The sequence below is a fragment of the Danio rerio genome, chromosome 7 (assembly GCF_049306965.1).
Source record: "Danio rerio strain Tuebingen ecotype United States chromosome 7, GRCz12tu, whole genome shotgun sequence".
In the NCBI taxonomy this organism is placed as follows: Eukaryota; Metazoa; Chordata; class Actinopteri; order Cypriniformes; family Danionidae; genus Danio; species Danio rerio.
In genome coordinates, this window is record NC_133182.1 from 65,882,287 (window position 1) to 65,907,500 (window position 25,214).

General features: G+C 36.0%; 1 long non-coding RNA gene across 1 annotated transcript in view; it reads left to right on the forward strand.

Annotated features, from left to right (window-relative positions):
- The first annotated feature begins 343 nt into the window (after positions 1-343).
- The window catches only part of LOC141375448 (uncharacterized), a 30,848-nt gene continuing 5,977 nt past the window's right edge, over positions 344-25,214 (forward strand). The window contains exon 1 of the long non-coding RNA XR_012383507.1: positions 344-403. This is a non-coding gene — a long non-coding RNA (uncharacterized lncRNA). The remainder of the gene's footprint in view (positions 404-25,214) is intronic.

Genomic DNA, 25,214 nt, shown 5'->3' on the forward strand with positions numbered 1-25,214 from the left:
TTCACTAATTCTAAGCTAGTATATCTTCAAGCAAAAGCATTCATTCAACACCACTGTAGGTAGCTGTGATTTTGCTAAGTATGATGCAACCTTGAATTAACATCTATGTTGATCCTGGAAATCATTCCAGTTTGTACCTAACTCTAACTGTAAATTATTAATGAAATCAAAGATTATCGGATAGTTGCCACATAACCGGCTCCTGTCTGCTCAACCAATCACCACTCTTCCTTACAAACCACCTCCATCCAATTCCGTGAACCCTCACCGGCCTTCTAATCAACTGCACCTGTTCCCCCTCATCAAGGACACTATAAAACCTCACCTTATTCTCTCACTTATTGGCCAGTATTGAAGTTGGATGGTTGTCTTCTCCTCTTCTTCCATGCACTGGCTGATCAAGGTAAATGAATATTGTGTTTACAAAAAGATCTGCCACTCATCTGATGAACTATGTGTCTGTATACTCAACCACGAATGTTACACATATGTGCGTTCGTATCCTCAAAACTGATCAAGGGAATTGCTTACACTAATATGGTGTTTAGTAGAAGAACTGCCATTTTCCTGATGAACTGTGTCTGTATACTCGCCTGTTAAAATTCCCAAGAACAAACTGTATGTGAGATTGCTAACATCAGATGTTTACATTACTATGCTGTTAAAGAAGATCGCTAAAAGCATTGACAGCTCTCTTTTACTTCCACACTTTAAGTGACTTTTTCATAAAACAATAACCTTCCTTGTCAACCAGCGTGAAAATAGTAATGATGTAAAAGGGTGCACGCCTAAACAACTGTATCCGTATTTCCTAAAACCAGCTGACTAAAAGGAATATTGATCCAGGATCATGTCCTACTTGATAATATTACACTAACCTTCAACACATTTGTACAAAAGATCAGTTTTAGCAAGACAAAGCTAATGATACAGCTTGAGCAGAGGTGTTCATCTTTCAGAAAAATGCATGCAGCCATTGGAAAGCTCAACTTAAGCTTTATACTTTTGATGTGTGTCCCAGTGCTTTGAAAGGGTTCGGTGAAATGCATCATAGATATAGTCAAGCTGCTTCCTTCCGCTGTTGGATCCTCATCTGTCTTTGTCTCATAATCTAAACTGACCTCAAAACCACTTGACAGAAAGTGCCTGCCCTTTCTCCTCTCACTGTGCATGAAGTGGAGGGTGTTTGTGACTGTCTGGGATGTTTCCTCTAGTAAAAGTAACTCTTTCTAAAAACTGACATGCTCTGCTCTGCATTGTACTTAACTGCCTCAAACCAGCTTAGGGGGAGTCTAGTCTCCCTCAAAAATCAAGACACTCATCTGTCTTTTTCTACCAGGCTTCCTAAGGGAAACAAATCTTATATAGGACAGACAATATGGGAATTAGGTCTATGATAGCAGAAAAAGGAAAATAATTCACCTTTAGGACATTCGTGCATTATTTCAGGACATATAATTTGGTGTCAGAGTTGTTCAAATAAAACAAAATACTTACTTCTAGTTAAAAAGTTTATTATAACCAGCATGCAAAATTAAAGAAATGACACTGTAGTCACGCTACTGAAGAAAACAATAAAATAGGTTCATCAAAGGTTCCTTTAAATTAGGGGATCCCAATCTTTTTCTTATGAAGGACCAAAAACAGAACTTGGTTGAAGGCGGTGGGGCCGGAAGTAAATATACCAAACTTAATTACAATAAAGTTGCAATCACTAATTTCTTTAATAAAATAATTTAACTTATTGCAGTAGTTCTTAGGATTACAGTCAAGCTACACCTGTTTTGCTCGTGGATGTCTTCTGCATTGTCAAGTGACTAGTTACTTTTTTAAAAAACAAATCAATTTACAACATTTAATTAAAAATGTATTTTTATTGAGCTTTTTTTTTTAAGCTCAACAATCTAACAAACAAAAAAGTTACAATAAATAAGAAATGACAATCTTAAGGCATTTGCCTTATCTCTGCTTTAAATGAACAGTGATTTTAAGTTTCTCTTCATTTTTTTTTTTTTTGCAGTTTAAAAACTACCTTTTTAATAAAGATTTTTTTTCAGTGTGTTGACATATATTATTTAAGTTTAATCAGCTCTGAATTATATTCTGTTGACATTGTTGTCTACATGGTTTCATAAAAGTTATATATTTTTTTCCCTGTAGATCATTTGGGGGACTGTTTCTATATATCATAGGTTTCTATGATGCACCTAGAAAGGGTTCACATAATTTCAGTTTTTCAACATTGTTGCTATGTTACAGCCTTACTCCAAATTATATTAAAGGAGACCAAGAACCCAAAATAATCACTTCAAAAGTGCTCTATCATTTCTCTGTGGAGTGAGAAGAACCTAGTCTGGTCTGATGAAATGAAGACTGAACTCTCTTGAATGCTAAATGTCATGTCCGGATGAAGAAATTCATTCATTCATTTTTATCTCGGCTTAGTCCCTTTATTAATCCGAGGTGCCGCAGCGGAATGAACCTCTAACTTATCCAGCATATTTATACGCAGCGGGAGGCCCTTCCAGTTATAACCCAGTTATGATGTTCCTCATCCATGCTAACGGTGCTGGAGTGGTATTGTGAAGAAGAATACGACAAACTGCTTCAAATAGATGTTCTAACTTTTAATATCACACTCAAAAATATTTGAGCCTGTAACTGGTGCCAAATATGCTTAAAGAATTGAGCAAAGACTGCACACACACACACACACACACACACACAGTCCGGCAAAACAGCCCCCTGGTGGAAAAATGTATAAAACATGATATTGTTAAAGGTATAATGAAGAATCTAATGGGTGTTTCCAGCTGAAACTTTACATACACATTCTATAGACGCAAAACACTTGTAATAAATCTGAAAAAAGAGGTAACAGGATGCTAAGCTTGTGCAGCAACGTTCTTTACCCGTTATATCATACTTTGTAAAGAAACTGGTCTGGCGAATGTCACCTTTTGTGAAAAAAATAAATTTTTTAGTTGGCCTAAAATGTACATTCTTAAATGTTATTAAAGCCAACAATTCACACATAGATTAAGGTACATTTGAACAATAATATCCAATAATAAAATTCTAATAATATATATTTTTTTAATTTATCGTTTATCGTGTTTTGCAACCAAAATCTTCATATGTTGATGACAAAAGCGGCTTTTAGTCTCACACAGCACTCATCCACATTTGCAGTGCTTTTAGGGTGCTTTCACACTAACACTTTTGGTCCGCACCTGGTTTTGTTTGACGTCAGAATACAGTAAGTTTAGCTAGTGTGAACGTGTCTGCCTGAAAGAGGTGGTCTGAGGTACGGTTCAAGCTAACTCTGCTCCAGTTCACTTCAAGTATAAATGCAATCGAGTATGTGTGTGTCTTTATATCATGTACTTTGGTGACAAAAGGAACTGAGCCAGGGCAAGCAGAGCGATAAGCCAGGGCAAGCACAGTGATAATGTCTGCTTGTCTCCTTCAAAAACAGCTTCTGCTGACTGCGTTATGTTCTGAACATTTATAATATTTGCGGCAGATGGACGCGAGTCGCTTTCTGTAAGTCCAAACCCAAAAGATTTAGTAAAATCAAAATGACTGCGATGTACGGACGTCGTACTATTTTGGTGCTTTGCTTTCATGTCCGTCACCTAGCAACAGCCATACACACAATAGCAGCTCGTTGACGAAAACGTATCAGGGTTCAGAAGATAAACAGACAGTGTGAACACAAACCAACCGAGAAGTTGACAATAGGGGCCAATCGAACTTGGGTACAGTCTAAGCAATTGAACCAAGTGTGAAAGCACCCTTAGACTATGCCCACAAAACACCTTGCATTTACAGTGTGCACGTAAGATGTTGTTTCTCAACCAGGCCCACCAACACTGCATGTTTTGGATGTCTCCTTTGTCTAGCAAACTGATATCAGGAGAGAAACACTAAATGAAAAGTTCAATACATAGTGTGTAACCATTTTTAAAGTGAAGTTTAAATTATAATTTCAGGAATTCTTTTCAGTGTGCTGACAGAATGCGTTGTCCAGATTTCTGTCACGTTAGTGGCAATTTTCTGAGTTATTTTACCAATTTAGTCATCTCGGATTGCCACTCTAATTAAATCTGATTTTTCTTCTTTTTTTTCTTTTTTTTTTTTTTGCAAAACCACATGAAAAACCACAAGGAAAAAAGGGAGTAACATTTCTCATTCTGCATTCTCGTCATTTTATCCAACAATAGAAAGAAGCCATAGCAGAGAACTGCAAATTACCACTGATACATTCAGAAGGCTGGACTCTTGCACTAACCACAAGAATCCAAGCATAATCATTTCCTCCAAGTAATTGTATCTGCTTAGACAGCGTACCATCAAAAATGGAAATCCAATCTCGTGCTAGCCCAAAAATTGCACTCTGTTTACAGCCGAGCAGGGTTTGCGCAGCCTTTGCAGCATAAACAGAGACATTGCCAGAGCTCTATATTTTTCATCGAACTTTTGGCACTGATTGGGCGGCTCTCCACAAATGGTGCAACTGGGGGCTGTATTAGAGCAAGCTGGTGTAACAGGCACACACATGAATAATTGAACATTGTGGGCCTTCTCTGATAGTGCTTGATTCATCTGCTGCCTTAGACCAGGATGAGGTAGTGCCAATTATTTTAAAACCCTTGACCATTCTTTCGCTGAGAAGAGTCCGCCCCCCCAACCTCTCCCTCCACTATCATCTCTGTTCTGTTTTTACTGCTCCACGCTCGGCCTCTCTCTGGGCTCACTGCAGTATTGATCAGGCCACGAAAGCCTTGCTAACAGACCCTAGGCCCGGTGTTAGGGCTAACAAGGTGAGAAATGATAATGGAAGAGAACGGAGGCACGATGCGTGAGGGGGTCCGCTCTGACCTCAGCCCGCTATTAGTATTCTCTCTACAAGATCATCCAATTTATTGTTCTTCTGGGGATTCGGGAGAAAGGTCTTTCTCTTGTTCTCTCTCTCTCTTTCCATCCCTACTCAACTTCAGTGTTTTCCTCATCCTTTTTCCTTGCAATGGCATGTCCTTTGCAGAAATAAAAAGGAGAGTGAGATGAAGAAAATATGTAACGTTCAGTAATCCCTTCGATTTCACTGAGAGGGTTAAAGACAATAGAAGGAAAATGGGTAGCATCAGGAGATTTGCGGATAGGCCGATTTGCAGGAATGCAAAGCTTTATATTCAGGCTTTCTTCGAGCACATATTTATTCACTTGGCATCCGTAGAGCTGATCCAGCCCACTATCTTAAAAGGATTAGATCTGCGGCAAGGTGAGTAAGAGGTTGCTTATTGTTAACACCTAATCAAGTGCAAAGCGATCAAACATACTCTAGGTATATCAACAAATATGACAGTAGACCAATCAATTCTTGGCAACTTGATTTATTATATTACTATTGGACAAGGTTTCATTTTGTTCTCGTTTTCAATAATCACTTGTTTGCATCCTCTTTATTCATCAGAAGAAGTGTTAATGAATAATATATTTAAAGGATGTTCCCACTTTAATGTAAAAATCTAACTGTGAACAAAATAAGTTTTCAAAAACAAAGAAAACAAACAAACATAAAATAAAGCAAACATATATTTTTAATCAACCTCAATTTTGGATGATGGATGCAAGCCTTTGGGACAAAGACTTATGGATCTCATTGGGTGGATTAAACAGATGCCTTCTCTGTAGGGCTGTTGTTGGCTTTTCATCTAAAAAGACTTGAGGCCAAAAAGACAGCGGATAGCACTTAGATTTAACCTTGCTTGGCTTTACTTTCAGAATAGTGAATTTAAATGTGGTGTTTTACTTTAGTGTTATCTAAAATTGATGCTGTCTGGCCTATACAAAAATAGTTCTGGACACAGTCAGTTGCAGACATGGCAAGTTCAAAATCAAAATCAACTTTAAATCAGCCTTAAATCTGAGGAAAAAAAAAAAAAAACTTTACTGCATGGTGTTACCATAATGCACCATGATATTTATGTTAACTTCCCTGCCACTGTTTCTTTAAGACCAACAATGATTTTTATTTTTATTTATTTATTTGTTTATTTATTTATTTATTTTTATTTATTTATTTATTTTTTTTGGAAAGAGAAGACCTTAGTGTAGCCAATGATGTGCTTTGGTTAAGTCACATGACATGCAGTGTTTTTCTGTAGTGCGATTTATGACAGACTGACATTTATTGTGAGTAGCTGCTGAATGCAAATGTAAACTTCAATAAAAACAAAGGATCAAATCATGTTAGACATTACCTCAAGTTACTGTATGATGACATTCATAACTCATTATATATACAAAAGACAGTGTTGTGCAATAATGCAATGAGTTGGCTAGCTAGCAAGGTCAGCTGCGAACTTTTAAGTTGTAATGTAATGTTTATTTTTTATTTTTATAAAAAAGTTATAATGATAACAACATGAATGCTAGTTATATAATGATGATTAGTTTTATGCTAATGGAATTTGCATTATATATAAAATATGGTAATACTACTTTTAAATAGATATGACTACAGGGAACAGTGTACTAGCGAGCACCACCATGTTCTATGGTAAGTGAAAGAAGAAAAAGACAGAACTGGCTCATCTTGAAGGTGAAAGTGAGTATGAGATGGGTTTAAGTGAATATGAGAACAATGCGGACTGGACATTCGATAAGAGCAGTAATGCAGACAGTTCAGGTAAGTTAGTTCAGAGGCAGATAAGACAGGTGTAGTAAAGTATATAGCATAATACATAAACATTGTTAGCTTGTAGCTACATTATTCTTATGCATCCTTATGCAATAGTGCAACACTAATGAAATTATTTCAAACAACAAAATAATTACTTAATAAGGGAAATTCTAAATTTGAATTTTCTAAGTTAGATCCCCTGTTGGACGTTTTTGCCATATGGCACATATCATAAAGTATTTTTTTTTTTACAGCACTTCAAATTTCGCCATTTTCAGAAAAGGAAAACAGTTTAAACAATGGTTATGATTGATTAAACTATGATTGGTTAAAGCATGATCTTAGACTATGTTTGACAGCCATCATTTATTTCATTTTGAAATAAGCTGTATATTGAGATGAGGTAAAGTTGACAGATCACGATGGAAATAAAAAAAAAAAATATTTCTCTTCTTATCTAAGTTTATAGTCTTACAGATCTTTAAATTAGACAAATTGTTTAAACTTATGAGGCTATGTTACGTTAATTTTGAACATTTTTTTTTTTTTTTACTCAACTAAAGTTGAACTAAACTAAGGCTAAAAGTTAAAAGTTCCTGTAGTTGAAAAATGGCCCATAATCTGTAGATGATAATAGTAAAATAAAAATTTTAATGAAAAAAAGTTTGCATTTCCATGTGTTTAAAACACTGCAGTTGTGTGAATAAAAAGTGAATGTAAATGCCCCACAAGTGAATATCATATCTGTAAAAATTATAAGATTTGTTATGGATTTGATAGATCCATAAATATTAATAAAAAAAAAAAAAAAAAAAAAAATATATAGATATATATAAGTATCATTTAATAATAGGATCACTATAGCATTACCTATAGCTATAAACAATATTTGAAGTGCTAAACTGTGACACTTTTTGTCATATATATTGAGATATTCGTATTGTCTAATATTCTTTCATTATTATATATGTTTTTAATCACTTAATATTGAGAAAAAAAGTCCAATCAGGATGCAGCCATGCCTTTGTTTTCCACCATCCATACTGACAAAGAGCAGCAGTGTTTGCAAAGCGCTTCGTTTTCAGGGCTCGAAAACTCCAGGGTAGTGTGGACGGAAGGCCTAACCATAGCAAAACGTTTGTGTTTTAAAACTACTACGTACTAGTCTAGACATGGCCTTAAACATCTACATTTGTGGGTTTGTATTGAGTCATGGACTTCTGGTGTTTCTTGTTTTTCCTCCCCTGTATCTCCCTGATTTTTTGGACTGTTACTTGGTTTATGATTGTTTGCAGCCTGCCCTGACCCTCTATTGGTTTATCCCTATGGTACTGTTCTGCTCCTGTTTTAAGCCCTGCCTGTTTTTACAATCCTTTCAATAAAGTTGCGCTTGGAACTTTACCACAATTGCTACTTCATCATTGTTAAAGCAGCTTTGCTGTCATAAGAAAATCTAAAAAAATGACATGGAGTAATTGAGATTGGCGATTCAGAATATAGAAGAGAAGCTATTGGACAAATGCGATGCAGTATTTTTCAGTTGAAGATATTTACAGTACTCCAGTTGACAATGAATACATTTTTATGACAGAATAAGCACATAAAGGAGCAGACCAGAAGGGTCTGTCAATAATCCATCAAGACATCTAATGAATAAACAAGTACAATGAGTCCCTTCTAACTCTCTCAGAGAAGGATGTTTTTCAAAAGACTGAACAGTTCCGTCCAATGGCTTTTTTGGCCTCACTCCACTAGAGATGATGAACTCATGAAGCATTAATTAGTAGGTATCCAGGTAATGAGATTAATATCACGAGGGAGATGTTCTTTATTGCAGAAACAAACCCTCTCTGTTTGAGAGGGAACAATTGCCCTGTTATTACAATATGACAACATGCAAACTTGTTTTTTTAACACTTTATTGACCAATCATTAGAAATAAAAGTGAATGAAAAAAGTGAAATCCATATACCAAAGAACCTAAAGAACACCTGGGCAGAGGTGTAAAGAGTACCTGAAAACCATAATTGAGTATAAGTACAGATACCTTACTGTAAAAATTACTCAATTACAAGTTACAAGTTACCAATTCCAATAAGACTTGAGTAAAAGTATTAAAGTATCAAATTTTAAAAGAAATTAAGCATTTTACTCATACTGAATGAAAAAACACCAAGAAAGGTTTTATTTCCTAATATAGAAATTAAATTGAAAACCTCAATGTTTCAAAATGGCAGAACAAAATAGATAAAAAAATAGAACAAAAAGTCTCAAACTCAAATGTTTAAAATGGCACAAGCAATGAGAAAAAAAGAAGTAGTAAAAAATGTAATAAAAAAAAAAACAGCTGACTTTCATGCGATTCACCTCACCGTCTCAAAGGGGGTCCATACTTTTATTTTGAGCAGTTTTTCCAATTGATTAGGATGTTTTTTTCTGTATTAATATTAAACAAAGAGGATCAGTGTTATTTAGTAACTTAGTAAACTACATATAAATTAAATAAATAATACATCACAAACTCACAGCTAAATGCACCTGATGCAAAATGTATAATATCAGTAAAACATTTATTCACGTTGCACAAAAAAAAAAAAAAAAGCTAAAACAATCATGTCATGTCACGGTGCTTTTTGCCATAACAGTAACTGTATCAAATTCACTTAATTCACAATAAATTAGCATTAAATAGACTCTTACTTCAATGTGTTTTCTCAAATTTTAGGATAAATTCTTAAAAGCACTTATTTTCGTGGCAAACAAGGTAGACACTGCATCCTGTAGGAGACTTTCTGCATATCGGCAAATGAAAACATTTCTTTCAGATAAGGCCATGGATGGCCATCAGTGCCGACGTGTCACCACAATCACAACGTAACGAGTAACTATAAGCGTCCATTAAATGTAGTGTACTAAAGATAACAAATATTCAATCAAAAATGTAATCAACTAGAGAGTAAAAGTTGCATACATTTTTAATACTCAGTACAAGTACAAAATAGCCAAAAAATACTTCAGTAAAGTAACAAAGTCCATTACTTAAGTACTTTACATCACTGCACCTGGGTATTGGAGCAATACGTTTGAGAGAAATGACTATAAACCTGCTTAAGAGTTGTCCTAAACATTCAGTCCCAAACCACCTGACTTTATATTCTACAAACATCCACAATAAACACAACAACAGATTGTAAACTCAGCTTAGTAAATAAGGTTAAACCTACAGCTTGTTTATTAAATGAGAACATGGGACCAGACTACTAAAGACCTATCTCGACAACACAAATAAATGTGACTTTGTTTTTTGGTCATATCTCACCTGACTGGTCTAAAGTGGCATGAAAAGTTGAGGTGAGAAATAAGGTGTCTTGTGGAAATGGACATACACGCATTTCACAGCCAGATTACAATTGATTTTTACCTCTCGTAAAATTCAATTATCAGAGTTTACGATCAATATGGGTATAATTGTTCCTGTCCCTAGTACCAGCATATCAAGGGCCAGTTCATTGTGTTTCTCTCTTCCATCTTATTTGATGGTGTGATAATTGGTGCTCTAATAGAATTTAATTTTAGACCCAAACAGTGCTGATCTCAAGGTAGTGAGTGATCCATATGCAATTAGGGGATAACCGGATTTTATCAATTATTGTCCCAAAATTGTTAATGGCAATGGTATGATTGCAAATTAGATTTTAGCATAATTGCAATTTAATCAAGATTAGGCAATCTAAAACAAGTATGCAGATCTAATAGTGTGAGCGATGTAAACACCCTTCAAATTATAAAGTAAGGTGCTGCTTTGTGGAATAAACAACAGCGGATCAATCACCACACTGGACACTCAAAATGAACAGAGAACTTTAAACTTGAATAATGATCTTTCTGAACACCCGATATATGATTAACACAGAAGGTCCTCCTTTATATGAGCAGATATGTGATTCCCATGGATGTGTTTAATAAATTAAAATCCTGACTGGCAATTGTATCATCTTCTGTGAATTTCAAACTACAGGAAAACAAAATATTCAGAGAGCTGTATAATAAAGCTTTATAAATGCTAATCAAGTTTGAATTAAAATGTATGTTGTATTTTAGTTTTTAATTCAAGCTTCATTTTGAATCTCTCATTTGGCATTATCAGAACAGCAGTGCTGTTCACCAAATCAACATTATTTTGCCATCTATGGCTCATTTATGATTCAGCCACATTCACACATTTTGAGATTGTACTCAGTCAGACCAAATTTAGAATACAATAACATAGATTGCATTCTTTGAATTTTTATTTAGCTATTGTGCACACTTTCAAAAAAAAAAATAATAATAAATTTATATATATATATATATATATATATATATATATATATATATATATATATATATATATATATATATATATATATATATATATATATAATGATGTTCCAAAGAAGGTACAAACCCGTGTAACTGGGGCAGTTCCTTTGTATGGGACAGAATTGTACCTTAAGACAAAGAAATATATTTGTACCTTTGCAGTTTGTACCTTTAAGGACATCATTTGTACCATGGGGAACCAAAATGTACCTTTAGCTTTTAAAACCAGCAGATACAAAATTGTACCTTCATTAAAGAAAAAAATCTAATCCATGAAGGTACCACCACAGTGACAAGACACTTTGTACCTTAACAGTGTCAAAAATGCTTATCAAATATTTGTTTAAATGGCTTTTAATGTTTAGTTTACAATACCTATAGTACATGCTTTAACAGTTGTTTGGTAATATTGTATTACAGGACCTAATAATTAATGTTTATGTTTCTTCTAGAAATTATCATAAAATCACTTTGCCTTTCCAGTTATATTTATTTTCATAGATATTGTAATAAACAAAAAAGTTGATCAACACTTTTGTACCTTTTATATGGGAACAATTGTGTACCTTCATTTCGGTTGTACCATAAAAGGTACAGAACAGTATCATAAGAGATCTTTTCTGTACCAAATAAGGTACACTCTTTACAAAGGTACAAAACTGTTTCTCAAAAAACATTATTTGTATCACTGTGTGCCTTTTTTCTGAGAGTGCAGGTGGACATTTCAGTTGCAATGTTTTCCCCATTTGTATTTATTGCACATATTAGGGTAACACTTTACATTGACAGTACATAAATAATGTATTAATATGCTTGCATTAAAATAAACAGAATAAACATTGCTATTAGCTATAAACTAAAATGGGTAACACTTAACAATATTCGTACATGAATAGTAGTGTGTTAATATGTAAATTAAACATTACTTTATTATGAATTAAAGATAAGTTAAGCCATGCACTAATCATGAACTAACTTTAACTCTAACATGAGTGACATGAGTTCATGTGTGAATAATGGGTATCTTAATTACTTGCCTTAACTTATCATCAATTCATAATAAAGTAATGTTTAATTTATATATTAACATGCTATTATTCATGTACTATTATTGTAAAGTGTTACGCACATTAGTTTATAATTAATTGCAAAGTTTATTCTGTTTTCTTTTAATGCAAGCATAGCTGGACATGTTTGACCAATGATCTCATGTTGCACATTTTTGCATTGTTTATTAGCATAAGCTTATTTTGCAGGCACACATTTGTGGTGTTACCATGTCAACATAGAAGTTTTAAAAGCCTCTTTGGACTCGTTAACGTTAGCATATTATGACAAGATCATGTCTCAGTTCCGCTTGAGTGTGAAGTTGTGTCAGTGTTAACTAATAGTTAGTAATAGTTATTTGAACATATTTTTATGAAGTCAAAATGCTTGCATGTGCATAGCCGTCACATTGTAAAGCCTCTGACCAGTGGTAGTTTGAAGGTGTTTACCAGCTGATGCAAATTTTTGTTTTGCCAAGCCATTTTCTGCTCCCAAAATTAGTTTTTTTTTCCTCCCAAAACTGCTACAAACATGTTCACCTGAAGTATATTGGGGCCTAAAATTTGTCAGATCCTAACCTGAAAACCCTTAATTTTATCTGATTTAACTGTACCAGTATTATTCTGAGAGATGGAAATCCTCCTGCCGAGGTTTATTTAAGGCCTCTAAGGTTTATTTTTCTGGTGAAAACAACCTGACCAGATTTAAACATTTCTGTACACTGACTTGTACTACAGTGCAACTGTTTAGAGGTTAAGTTAGGGCATTTTACAAGGCTGTATCTGGCTTATAGAAGTGAAACGAACCTCAGGAGGCTATTTTCGGCCACATCACTCTCAAAACAAAACCCTTTTCCCTGCTCTAGCTGCGTTGAGAGTGAAGAGATGTTTTTTTTTTTTTTTTTTTCTGGTTGGAGATGCCATAGTGTGTTTATCGCAGAGCTGGCAATGCATTGCTAAATAAAACATACACACGCTACCAAAGGACTCACACACGTACACATACAGGTCCTTAAGATTTACTCTAAAACCTGGGTGCGTTTTAAAGCTCTTCCTTTTACCTAGAAAGGAAAGGAAATTTGTAAATTGGGATTTGGAGGAATGAGCAGTAATGTGAAATCCTACTAGTGTCAGCACTGTTCCAGCCTCTTCACTCGTGTGTGTTGCTGCGACTGATGTAAGTGCCAAGCAGAGGAATAAACGTACTATAGTTTGACAAACACTTCAGAAGTTATCACATACTTTGTAGGGCAATAATGTAGATGTTAAAAATTCCAATATGATTAAGGATAGTATCTTATTTTATTTTTTATTTTTTTCAAAAAGAAAACAGTGTGAATCTAATTGCAAGTGAAAACTGATTAATATGTGACCAACAGTGAGTTGTACATCAGAGAAAACAGAATTAGTGTGTGTTCTCTAAAACAACAGAAAGCCATAGACCGATTTCAGATAGAATCCAGTGCTGGGAACTCCAACTCAAAAAAACAAAGACTACCACCGACAAACTTGACTCCGAATGTCCTGACAACAGTCAGACAGCGACATGAATCAAGAACGTACAGATAACTAGCCAGTGAAACACCATCTGTATATATAAACCGCTAAAGAGGCTACAGCTGTAGTGAACTAATTACAAGCTGATCCATGTTCACACTGCCAGTACAAAAGGTAAGCACACACATACACCCACATCTGCACACCATAACACAAATAACCTACAGATTATACTTGTATTTCTTTTCTATTTTGTATTATTGTATTTATTCATAGCAGTCTAGTAGCATTTTATGTGAATAATGCCAGTGGGTGTGCCCCAAATTGCTTACTTATGCACTATTCAATGCCATTTTTTAGTATAAAAAGTGTAAATAGTGCATTCACACTGAAAACTCTAAAAGGAATAAGTGCACTTTAAATGCCTGGATGATGCACTTATTCAACCAGTAAAATGAAGTGTGGAATGATGGACACTTCACGCACTCAACAGCTGCTGCTTTGCTGAGGTAGCTGAAGGGGCGGAGCTTTCGGGCACTGATGTTGGATCACTTAATTTAATTTGTATTGTGTAAGCAAAATTCTCCCACAGGAGTAATTATAGCACCTCCTGATGGTGAATGTGGTGTTTTTAAGTACTTTGGTCCTTTATTTCACTTATTTGGCAACCATAAAACATCCTCAAGGCGAGGCACTGGCGCAGTAGGTAGTGCTGTCGCCTCACAGCAAGAAGGTCGCTGGGTTGCTGGTTCGAACTTCGGCTCAGTTGGTGTTTCTGTGTGGAGTTTGCATGTTCTCCCTGCCTTCGCATGGGTTTTCTCCGGGTGCTCCGGTTTCCCCCACAGTCGGTAAAGGTGAATTGGGTTGGCTAAATTGTCCGTAGTGTGTGTGTGAATGTGTGTGTTTCCCAGAGATGGGTTGCGGCTGGAAGGGCATCCGTTGCGTAAAAACTTGCTGGATAAGTTTGTGGTTCATTCCGCTTTAGCGACCCCAGATTAATAAAAGGACTAAGCCGACAAGAAAATGAATGAATGAAACATCCTCAAGGAAACAACCATTAGTCTTCCATTTGGGATGACACTACACGCATATACTATGCTGTTGAGTATGTAGGTGCATAAGTAAAAAATGCATAAGTGCATAGTGTATAGTGTGCCATCTGGGATGCAGCTAGTAAATATTTGAATGCAACAGAGAAATACAGGAGAACTCTGCAGATTGAGGTTAATTAATTGTGGTCAACATTATATTATTATTATTTTAGCAAGCTACTTTATGTTGTTATCAATTTGTAAAAAAATCAGACAGAACTTGTCTGTTTATCTATAAATGGGAGATGTATGCAGCACTCAGAAATGAGCAAGGTTGTTTATGAGCTGAATTTTCTAATTTGTAAGAACTCCACTTCTGATTTCTTCTGATTGGTCCAAGGCTTTAAACTAACATGTAAAGGTTAGGTTATGATTCTGCTCCTTCAACAGACATTTAAATGACCATAAGAAACTTTGCAAGTGCATGTCAACTAACATTAACCCTAACCCTAACCCCAATTTAACAGTCTACCTATAATCTAATGAGAATTAGTCGACATGTAGATGCAAGGTAACAAACGGACCATCAAAATAAAGTGGGACCAAAAGTTGAAGTTCTTTTAACTTTACATGGCAAACTGCAGTGTTAAAAAAAAACACGAGATGTGTTTAAAGTTATGAGTAGATCAAAACCTTTTGTCAAAGTTGTCCTAACGTTCTACAGTTGACAAGTCTTATTATCAGCAACAAAAAGTTTGATCCACCCCAAATGTTGGCACTATATCATTGCTCTACTTCCCAAATAAATCGCCCTACAGGGATTTACATGATGTCTCTGCATCACCACGTGTCGAGTACACAGACCCGCTGCCCTCACATTGAAGGACAAGAAGATGTCCGCACCATCACCATCTGGGGATTGGGACTGCCTATTCCCTTTAACCCAAGCTCATTCTGAAAACGTAGTACCGCAGACGTTTCTGGAGACCACGATTTACGTAACTGGAGCTACATATGGCTGCATTATTATATTTTTTTAGGCGTACACTATAGGGCGGTGTGACACTGCTCCTCTTCACGCTCGCCGGCTGACAGTTCACCTTCACGTGGTGGGATTTCCCGCCACAACCAGTTTGTCCGGTTAGCGAGTCGACAGAGTGGAGACCTGAAGGAGAGCTGACCGCAACGACCGGGTTCAAGTTCGGGAAAGACCGGTTCCAGAAATCAGATTAAAACAAAAACAGAATCCAAAAAATAAAGAGAATAAGTTCATAACAGGGTGAGAATGATGTGAAATTAGAAAACGCAGTCAAAATCAGATGAGGGCTTTTCTTTTTCTGGACAGCATTTGTAAATCATTGCTTGAGTTTATGGAAGCGAGCGGGCAGGCGGGCTGGTCAATCAGTAAAACCGGTTGGGTTTTGGGAAGGAGGAGGAGGGTGAGACGGCTGATTGGCCGGTCTCCCAGTCAATCATTCAGTCAGTCGGACAGACAGTCACTCGAAAGCGGCCTCCGTCGGCTTTACACGAGAACAGCGTGGGCACGAACAGCGCTCGCGAGAGGCATCCGAGATTCGAAAAAGCGGGGTTATGGCAGGACTGGAAGTGGATGTATGATGCTACTGCAAGCAGTGTCCAAGCTGCAAATGTTATTGAGCCACTTGGGGCCACTTTTCTTCCTGATAGCTATTCGTTTATGAAAAATAACAGGTGTAAATGCCCTCCAAAATGCATTCGAGAAGTATACATGAAATTGACAACAACAACAACCAACCAAAAGTGGGATGCACAAAAGGCTTCATTAGCTACATTAAACACTTAAACTAAACTAACACACACTCATTGAACTGTTATAGGAAAAGTTAGTCAAGGGCAGTGGTGGAAAGAGTACTGAAAATATCATACTCAAGTTAAAGTAGTTTTGTTTGCCAAAAATGTAGTGCAAGTAAAGTAAAACATCTGTTATAAATTTTAAAAGTATGAACAAGTAGCCCTTCCAAATGTTGGTAAGGTTGTTTGATACATTTTTTTTACAAGTAGACTGGTTATTCCAATTGGCCATTCACAGTAGACAAACATTCATTCATTCATTCATTTATTCATTCATTCATTCATTCACCTTTGGCTTTATTTCTTTATTCATTAGGGAATGATCCGCCAACTTATCCAGCCTATGTTTTACACAGCGGATGCCCTTCCAGCTGCAACACAGCACTGGGAAACACCCATACACTCTCATTTACACACATACACTATAGCCAATTTAGTTTATTCAATTTAGAAGCCTGGTATGCCGAGGCAATTGCATCATCTATGCAGTGGGCCAAATTCTGTTGGGTGATAGCACTTCCTTTCTGTCATTTCAAAACAAAGAGCATTTCAGAAATTCTAATGTCTTGTTTTCCATTATTATAAATGCACAGTAAGCTATCAGGACACAGCAGTGTCACTAGCACTCTCACTAGCTCATCTTGAAACAGAAAGGTATGAATCTTGGGCACATAGCCAAGTTGGGGTCTCAGGATTTAAGCAAACTTTTGGTGAACCCAACTCTCCTGATTGAAGACAACGTAATCATGAGTGCTGTTTTTAGAAACATAAATTTGAGCTGATTTAATCAAGTGGTTTAAATTGATATTTTTGCTGTTCCACTAGGGCAACAGAGCAAACCCAAGAGGGCATCATAGAAGATAAGGAAGAAATTCACCTTCTGGCATATCTTAGAAAATTAATCAGTTCATGCTTTCTGAGTGTCCTGACATGTGGTCAGTGAAGACGGCAGCAACACTTTAGTATGGAGGGTGAAATGTTAAATCCCACATTTATTTAATCAGACAGATATAGGGGGTTCTCTGCCAAAATTGCACCTCTCAATGAATAGACTTCACTTCAGGGCATAGGCGGTGACTCATGTATGGATTACAGGGCACCAAAACTTTTCTAAAGATGGTTCCATTTGCAATGACCAAATCCTAGGATGTGACCCTAAAAATAAACATAAACATAAGTTGTGTCTTTTGTGGGTCTCAAACATCTTCTAATGAAATCAAAATGATTAGATTGCCATTTGGAGTGACCAAATCCACAAAAGATCAAAATCGCTTGTACATTTTTTTTTCTTTTTTTGTTTACTATTTGCATATTTGTCCTTATAATAAGAAGTAGCCTAAAAATAGCAAGCCATATTTGTCTTCAATGTAGTGTAGTTATTTTTCTTGTCAACCTGCAGCGTGTTGGGTAGATGTGATTAGTCTTCTTTCTTTTTCATCCAGCTTGGAGGGAGGATCCATGGGATACCAGAAGGCTTTGAAATGTTTCTACACCCATCTGCTGACTTGCACCTTTATACAACTTTATATCTAATTTATTTGATAGCACCTCTCTGCCTGTTGTGGATTTCTTGCTTTGAAATGTACTTTAAAGCAGTGCAATTTTTTAGAAACATCTGTTTATATTGAGCTACAAATATACAGTATATATCAAAACTGTGTGTACTTTGTTTTTCGATTATTAATGTGAATGTTTACAATGAGGGCGATGCAGTGGCGTAGTAGGTAGTGCTGTCGACTCAGAGCAAGAAGGTCGCTGGGTCTCTGGTTCGAACCCTGGCTCAGTTGGTGTTTCTGTAAGGAATTTGCATGTTCTCCCTACATTCGCTTAGGTTTCTTTCAGGTGCTCCGGTTTCCCCCACAGTCCAAAGACATGCGGTACAGGTGAATTGGGTAATCTAAATTGTCCATGGTGTGTGTGTGTGGATGTTTCCCAGATGTGGCGACCCCGGATTAATAAAGGGATTAAGCCGACAAGAAAATGAATGAATGAAATATGAAAGTCATACACACATAATATTGAGTATGTTGGTCCACCAGCAGATTGTTTCTCTTTTTTATGACATCTATGTATCATAACGAGATTAAGGAACCAAAGTGCGTGTAATCATTGACTTGAATAATATGACCACAGCCATATCACCCTGCAACCCAAGACTGGATACTCACTGAAGCAAAGCTGGACTGAGCCTGGTCAACCCCTGGATGCGAGACCACATATGAAAACTAGGTTGCTGTTGGAAGTGGTGTTGGAGAGGCCAACAGGGGGTGCTCAAACTGTGGTTTTTGTGAGTCTTAATTTTCTAGTATGGTGAAGGGGACGCTGTACTGTCAGTAAGCTCCATCTTTTGATGAGATGTTAAATCGATGTCCTAACTCTTTTTGGTCATTAAAAATCCCATGGCATTTCTTGTAAAGAGTAAATGCACTTTATAAATACTCATTACATTGCATTGCATTACATATGAACTGTCAAATGCCACTAATTTAAATAAATAAATAATTAAAATAACTGTACATTTAACTGGATTTGAATATAATGACCTGATGTACTGACTTAATAACTTAATAATTGTCAATAACTGTCTATTAAAAGTTAAAAGTTAAACCTAAACCAGTTCAAGCAAACAAGCTATTTGCTTTTTTTCTCACAAAAATTATCAATTCTAAGTTATATCAAATTTACTGCTGATAGACAACATTTGGTAGTAGAGTTGAACAACAGAAAACCGCACACAGCACAACGAACAAAATCTAAATTTAAATGTACATACAAATAACATTTTTAGATGCTGACGATAAGCATTACAAATAAATCAACTGTAACTTTGGGTGAATTAAAGATTAATTAAATTAAACAATAACATGGTAAAAATGGGCTACGCAGGGGTGTAGTAGGTAGTGCTATCGCCTCACAGCAAGAAGGTTGCTGGTTCAAGACTCGGCTGGGTCACTCGCCGTTTCTGTGTGGAGTTTGCATATTCTCCCCGCATTTGCGTGAGTTTCCTCATGGTGAATTGGGTTGACCAAATTATTCTGTAGTGTATGAGCGTTTATGGATGTTTCCCTGAGATGGGTTGCAGCTGGAAGGTCATTTGCTGCGTAAAACATGTGCTGGATAAGTTGGCGGTTCATTCCGCTGTGGCGACACCAGATTAATAAAGAGACTAAGCCGAAAAGAAAATTAGTGAATGAATGTTAACAATGGCAAAAACTACTTTATTATTATTATTATTATTATTATTATTATTATTATTATTATTATTATTATTATTATTGTTGTACAACTGATGTCTAGTACATTACTCTTTGTAAAACATGGCAATGTAGGGCATATTATTTAAAGCTTGCTTAGTCACAGATGTTTTTTTTTTTTTTTTGAGTTAGTGGATCTTATCAAACTTAAAACAAAATAATTTAGTGCTTTTTCCATTAAAATTAGTTCAGAGTTCTCTCCAGTAGATGAAAGAGGTCCAAATTTATGAAATTTGGATTTTGGTTTTGGCTTCAGTTTGTTGAGCTGTAAAGCAGTGATGCACTGTGTAATGTGACATTAAGTACAGCAATGTAGCATTTGGTCACACTGTATTCTACATGTTGGATGAAGCTATATCACCAAACTATTGCCACACTTCTACAGTAATTGCTGACCCTTTGACCTGTGTAAAACTGTGTAACTTTTTAACATTTATGAACTAAAAGCAAATCTAAACTTTTAATTATTTTATATTAAAATAAATAACATAAATTATATATTTATTTTATATTGGGTGAGGGGAGGTTGTGGTTGTTTGGATGAATGTTGAGTAGGCTGACAAGTGAACCAAATCATACAATCATGTGAGTCATACAAATTCATACAGAGATTTCATAGATAAATAACAAAATGAGAGGGTGTGAAATACAAGAGACTTGCAGGAAAATGTGATAATCGGCACTTGAGGTCCCAATGAGCACAGTGGGCTTACTCATCCATGAATGGAAGAAATTTTAAACTACCAGGACTCTTCATAGAGTGAGCTGGCTGGTCAAACTGAGCAATTGGGGGAGACAGATCTTAGTCAGGAAGGAGACCAAGAACGAAAGTGCTCCAGTGTTTCTTTGTGTAGAGAGAAGAAACTTGTAGAAAAACAAGAACCTTTGAAGCACTCCGTCAGTTAGACCTGTAAAGTGGCCAAACTTCATCATAGCCCAGGTGTGGGCAAACTTGATCCTGGAGAGCCAGTGTCCTGCATAGTTTAGCTCCAACCCTATTCAAACAGACCTCCCTCTAGAGTTCAAGTGATCTTGAAGAAACTGATTAGTTTGTTCAGGTGTGTTTGACTAGTGTTGGAACAAAACTCTGCAGGGACATCGACCCTCAAGGATCAAGTTTGCCCATCCCTGTCATAGCCCACCATGTATTTCCTAAAAATCATCTGACAAAAATGATAAATAAAATCCTCTGGAATGATGAAACTAAATATTAAATATGGCCAAGCTGAATAGTTGTGTGGTGGCAGAATCGTGCTGTGGGATGGTTTTAAGGGGCAAGAACCGGGAGACTAGTCAGGAGTAAGGAAAATTGAATACAGCAATAAACAGAGACCTCCTAACTCTCAAGTTTTCATTGCTATGAATCCCAGACTGTTCATCTTTCAAAGATAGCAAATCCTTAAGGACAACAAATCTATGCACACAGCCAAGCTAACAAAGAAGTGACAATGGGACAACTCTGTGAAATAAGTGGCCTAGTGCTTAAACTAAATCCCGATTGAACACCCCAAAGAAATATGAAATGCCTGTGCACTGATACTGCCTAATCAGGCTGATAGAACTTGAGATGTACGGCAAAAAAAGATTCAGATCTTTATGTATGTCCAAGCTGAACGCATGATAATCACAAAGACTTGAGGCTGTTGTAGGTGCTAAAACTGCTTCAAAAAGTGACTACTTTTGTACTTGCAATTTACATGATCATGATGGGTTATTGCTTAAACGTTTAAGTAAAAAAAAAAAAAAAAAAAAGATAATTAAAGCTGTAACATACTGTAATAAATATGTGGAAAAAGCAAACCACTATTAATTATTTCTGGGTGCAATGTGTAAAATCATTCAACTCAGTAATTTCTTATTAGTCTACTCCACACAGGAACACCAACTGATCCAGCTGAGGCTCCAACCAGCAACCTTCTTGCTGTGAGTCGACATTGCTACCCTCTTTACTACATTTGTTTGAATAAGAGTTGAGTACACTTTGTTTTGTTTGGTTGCAGTATCCTTGTTACAAGGAACATGAGGGTGCATCCATAGTGTTCTTCAAGTGTGCACTTTTTCCTCAATCATGGTTTACATGCAATCAGTTCTGCCTGTATGCATTAGTTACCATTTAAAGTAGTTTGATTATACTCTACATTTGAAGATATATTATTAGAATATTGCTGAAAAATATTTAACACACAGCAATGTGACATATAAATGCATATATCTTTTTAATTTCCTAAATGAACAGTGCGGTGACACAGTGGTGCATTGGGTAACACAATCGCATCACAGCAAGAAGGTTGCTGGTTTAAGCCCCAAGTGGGCCAGTTGGCATTTCTGTCTGGAGTTTACATGTTCTGCCTGTGTTTGTGTGGGTTTCCTCCAGGTGCTACGGTTTCCCCCATAGTCCAAAGACATGTGGTATAGGTGAATTGGGTCAGCTAAATTGGCTATAGTGTATGTATGTGTGTGATTGGGAGTGTATGATTGTATGCAACTGGAAGGGCATCCACTGCGTAAAACATATGCTGGATAAGTTGGCGGATCATTCTGTTGTGGCGTCCCTGATTAATAAAGGGACTGAGCCAAAAAAAAAATGAATGAATGAACGAATGAAAAAAAAATATATATTTACAAAGCTTGCTTCTCAGGAGAATTTTAGGAGACATATGTGGTCTTTAGACAGCATACATATGAGACACACTATGCCCATAGCCAGAGGGGCCACAGCCACAGGGCCCACAGCAAAAAGGTCCAGAATTTGTCATTTTAAATATTTTATGTAATTTAATATATATATATATATATATATATATATATATATATATATATATATATATATATATATATATATATATATATATATATTCAATATATATTGTAATAATGTAATTTTAAATAATTCTGGTCAGTATTTCGAATCCCATAGAGCCTCAAAGCCACAATAATGTGACGCCTGAATCTTTGATGCGACATCCATACTGAGGCCCCATTTACACTAATGCGTTTTAGTTTGAAACGGCAACCGTCCACACTACGCCGGAGTTCTAGAGCGCCGAAAACGGAGCGTTTCGAAAAACGCTGGAGAGGCCATTTTTATTCTGAAACACTGCTGCTCCGTCTCAATGTGGATGATGGAAAACGGAGACATCTGAAAATGGAGGCGGGGCTGTAGAAATTCATCTCTCTGATTGGGGCTTTTCCTCAATATGAAGTAGCCCAACACAGTTCAGTCCTGCATCCTCTCCTTGTAAGTTCAGACTTCGCAAGTTTGATCAAGACTGCAGTCTCTTCTTCTCAGTTTTATATGGAAAACAGACTATACCGAGGAGACAGGTAAATCTTCAAAGGTAACATTGTACTTTATAACTTCATTCACATCACCCTGGCTACGTTGTTTCACTTTCTCAACAATAAAATGTAAACATGATTTAAGGAACTGCCTATTTTCATTTTAATATTAGCAACTTACCAGACAGCAGAAATGTTGAGGCGTCGTGCTGCATTCATGAGCGTCATCTTCACTGTGTGGATATTTATAACTAAATGGAGCCGATAACTGTCTCCTTTCAATTTCAGTGAAAATACGAAACATACCCTCTCTTTTGCTCAATATCAGTTTTGATAATCGATAATGGCCATTATAAAAGTATAACATACAATAAGTTTATACATTATAGGAAATAAAGGCAATTAATCAGTCAATATACAGAATAGGCTATGTGGTTACATTAATCATTAACTTATCTTTGCGCTCAGCCAAAATACGTTACTTGAGAACAAGTAATAGATTCCAATGACCAAAGTCAGGGAATATGTCAATAGATAAAGAAAACAAGATGAATGAAATATCACGTTTAATAAATATAGTGAGATTAGATTCAGCGGGAGATGCTTGATGAGAAGTCCGACTAGCAGAGCTCTCATCTGGGTAGATGGTCTGCAGCGCTTGCCCGAGAGTGTGTGTGTGGTCATTTGATGTGCGTTTTTTAGCGTTTTGGTGTGGACGAAGAGCAGTTCATAAACGCTGGGTAAAACGCGAGTGTGGACGCGGATCGTTTTCATTCTAAAACACCGTTTTAAAACTAAAACGCACTAGTGTAAACGGGGCCTGAGTAAAGCGTGGTTTATACTTATACGTCAAGGGACCGGCGTAACCAAGGGTGCATGCAACGCGCGTAGCTGTGATTTTTGCTTCTGTGCGCTGTCTCTGTTGGTCTGCGTTAACACTTCCGAAATGCTAGTTGGCAGTGAGGTGTAAATGTTCCTCTGTGTTGAGTTTCTTTGCCAGGCGTAGGGCTATGCGTCAACGCCGTCACATCTGTGTTTTTTTATGCTGTTTGGTCACTCACTCACATCGCTCAAACCACTTTAGAAGTTGATCTGGGATGCATTTCAGATGAAACTGGATAGGTGTAATAATTTTTTTCTACAAAATCAATGTAAACTAAATCAATTATAACCTGGCGAAAATCTTACCTGCGCCTGAAACACCTGTAGGTGCGCTTTTAAAGCCATAATTCTATTTAAAACATGTTTACAATATGCAAAAAACATGTTCTATCTTTTTCAGGCCTGTAGACAGTGGGGGTTTGGGTGGTTTGGAAGACCCCCCCCCCCCTCACTAACAAAGGTCCAGAATTTTTCCCATAAATGAGCTCATTTGTCCTATTTAGACTGCTATGCCATCAAAAATAATGAAAATAATCCATCGAATAATGCTTTAAGACCAAACGGAATCATCTGTCGGTTGTTATTATTGTTGCATAATTATTATTATTAGTAGTATTATGTTTTCTTTTTTTTTTTTTTTTTTTTTTATTGAAAAGGCCAAATTGTGACAGTTCAACAGTAACAGGACAGGACAATTAAATGTGCTGGACGTTTTTTTTTTTTTTTTTTTTTTTGTATAATCAATGATAATAGACTATTTTTTATTGTATTATTATTATTATTATTTTTTACTTTAAAACTTTAACAGATATGATATATGAAGTAATAAATTTGTATTTAAAAAAATGGTTATTAATGGTTTTTTTAATAACATTTTTTTAGGAAATATTTTTAGTACATTAAAAAGTGTGGTTATGATGACATCTGACTAGCTAATCCAGCAAAAAATAAATAAATAAATAAAAATTATATATATATATATATATATATATATATATATATATATATATATATATATAGTTACTAAAATGCAGTATTTAAATCTCCACTTTCAGAAAAAAAAAAAAGAACCACCCCTTTCACCAGGCTGGTAATGGGCCTGCATACCACAAACTAAAGCCGCTATAGTAGTTATTTCGATGTTGCCATGTACAGCTTGCTGTGGTAAAGGTTATGGGCCATTTTCATACACCCGGCACAATATGGCGCAAAATGTGTATGGTGCAATTTCTTGCTATTATAAGATAAACAGTCATTTTTGCACCATGCTGTTTAAATAGCTAATACTTTTTTTTTCAGGTTTGTGGACTCGTGGGTGTGCAGGTCTAAAAAGGAGGTTTGTTAA